Here is a 2,887-nt window from a genome sequence, read left to right on the forward strand (position 1 = left end):
ACTAGTACATTAGGAGAATCCTTGCAATAGTTTAAAATCAACGACTCCCGAGAGAAAGTAAGTCTATAACCTGTAATCTCATATATGCGAGCCACTACATCTTTCCAAAAGTCGTTAATGCAAGGGCAGTTCCACCAGCAATGAATAAAATTTCCTGTTTTCCAACACAAAGGCTGAATCTCTCGACTTATATAGTGTTGCCTTGAAGGGATGAGATACCACCCGGCAATTAATTTAAATGACTGTAGTCAAACATTTACCATACGTGATGTGAACATTGGTGATTTTCTTATCACATTCCAGTCATGCTCTGTAAAACCTACCTTGCAATCTTTTTGCCATTGATGTTCATAGCGAGGCTTCTTGTCTAACTCCCTTTTAAAGCCATCTGCACTTGTGGCCTTCACTCCATCCACTGGCAGCATATCCCTCAATTTAATTCTTCGATGAATAAAGGAGTATTTCCTTCTCTGTCATGAAATTGTTCTATCGACCTCAGCGTCTACTGACTTCAGTGCATTTAGACTGGCATACCTGTGGCTAGGATGGCAACCTAAAAAATAGAAAATCTTACACTTGGGTGGTATCTAGAGTCCTGCTTGGGCAAGCAAAATGACTCTTCTGCTTGTGCATGTGTGGGTGGGTGGGGCCGTTTTTGCCTGCCAGTTCTTCCGCTGCAGACCTCTGCAGTACCCAAAGTAATGTTTGCAGGCACATTAGACATATAAACAAAAGGTATAAGTAGTGTAAATCCTCTCTTCCTTCAAAGTCCTACTAAAAAAAACACTTTTACTGTGAGTTCTTCACCTTGCCCACCTTGCATCTGATGGCAAATGAGAGCTAGAAATGAAAGAATAGATCTATCAGTGAGCAATAGGGGGACGGAGAGAGACAGACAGACAGACAGACAGACAATTGTGGGCACTCAATGAAATTGCTGAGCAGTCAGGTTAGAAGGGATAAAAGGAAATACTTCTTCACCCAAAGAGTGATTAACATGGAATTCACTGCCACAGGAGGTGGTGGTGGCTACAAGCATGGACGGCTTCAAGAGGGAACTAGATAAACACAAGAAGGGGGACCTGCGATACTCGTGTGTGTGTGGGGGGGAGAAGCTCCATGCGGAGGAGGAGGAAGCAGCCGCAGGTAAGCCTTCTTCCCCCTCCCCCCGGCACCAATGGCGAGGCCCGTGTGGCTCCCACCGGGTCTGCCAAGCCTCCCCCCCAGCACCGACAGCGGGGCCCACCAAGCCTTCTCCCCTGCCCCCCCTGGCACCAATGGCAAGGCCCGCGCAGCTCCCAGCCACCGGGCCCGCTAAGCCTTCTTCCTGGCCCCACTGGTGGACCTCCTGATGGCACCTGGTATTTTGGGCCACGGTGTGACAATGTTGGACTGGATGGGCCATTGGCCTGATCCAACATTGGCTTATCTTATGTTCTTATGACTGAGACTGGCTAGCACCAGGCAGCTGAATCCCTGCCACCATTTGGACAGTTCCTGTGATGCATTGGGTCTTCTCAACATGTTGAAAGAAAACCTTAGGTATAAGACAGCCATTTTTGTTCAGTCGCACAGTGGAGTCCAACTCTTCGCGACCCCATGGACCAGATCACGCCAGGCCTTCCTGTCTTCCGCCGTCCTCTGAAGTTTGCTCAATTTCATGTTCGTTGCATCTATGACACTGTCTAGCAAACTCATCCTTTGCCGTCCCCGTCTTCTTTGACCTTCAATCTTTCCCAGCATCAGGGTCTTCTCCAGTGAGTGCTCCCTTCTCATTTGGTGGCCAAAGTATTTGAGCTTCAGTTTCATTATCTGGCCTTCCAGGGCACAGTCAGGGTTGATTTCTTTTAGGACTGACTGATTTGATCTTCTTGCAGTCCAAACCTAAGGCAGCCATAGGCAGCTGTAAAGAGGACCGAAGGCGGGGCTCCTGGAATCACAAGCCAGTAGATATTGTTCTTGCCTAGAGAAAAAAAATCCTGTCCTGTCCTTTAAAGCCTTTGTAGTCCTTCCAGTCAAGGGGAGCCAGATGTAGTGATCAGAATCATGCCAAAACCAGTTTGGTGTAGTGGTTAAGTGTGCAGACTCTAATCTGGGAGAACCGGGTCTGATTCCCCACTCCTCCACTTGCAGCTGCTGGATGACCTTGGGCAAGCCATAGTTCGGTCAGAGCTGTCCTTGAAAGAGCAGTTTCTGTCAGAGTTCTCTCAGCCCCACCTACCTTACAGGGTGTCTGTTGTGGGGAGAGGAAGGGAAAGGAGTTTGTAAGCCCCTCTGAGACTCCAAGTGAAGGGCGAGGTATAAATCCAATCTCTTCTTCTGAACTGTAGGCGCACTGGCTCTCCACACAGGGCATTAGCACACAGCTGTGGGACTTTCCTGGTTTAGCTCTCTTTTCCCCTTACAATATTGAGGAAGGTAAGTTGCTCCATCTTGATGGATACAGTTGATGGAGACCAAAGGTGATGAGATCTTTGTTACCGGGCACATTTTTCTGCCCCGAGGTCTCTGCTTAACTTGTGTGTGTGTGTAAAGTGCTGACAAGTTGCTTCCTGCTTATGGCAACCCTGGAAATTAATGTTTCTCTAAAACATCGTGTCATTAACATCCTCGCCAACTGAGGGCCGTGACTTCCTTGACTGAGTCAACCCAGCTCATGTTGGGTCTTCCCCTGATCCTGCTGCCTTCAACTTTTCCCCAGCATTATTGTCTTTCCCAGTGACTCTTGTATTCTCATAATGCGACCAAAATAGCTTCAGTCATTCTAGCTTCTAGAGAGAGTTCAGCCTTGATTTGATCTAGATCTTTGATCTGTTTGACTTGTCCTATAGTTATTGCCAGTCCTGCAAGTTAAGAGAGGGATGTCAAATCTGAGACTTGAAAATTT

The sequence above is a fragment of the Gekko japonicus genome, unplaced genomic scaffold, assembly GCF_001447785.1.
Source record: "Gekko japonicus isolate JY-2015 unplaced genomic scaffold, Gekko_japonicus_V1.1 scaffold1979, whole genome shotgun sequence".
NCBI lineage: Eukaryota > Metazoa > Chordata > Lepidosauria > Squamata > Gekkonidae > Gekko > Gekko japonicus.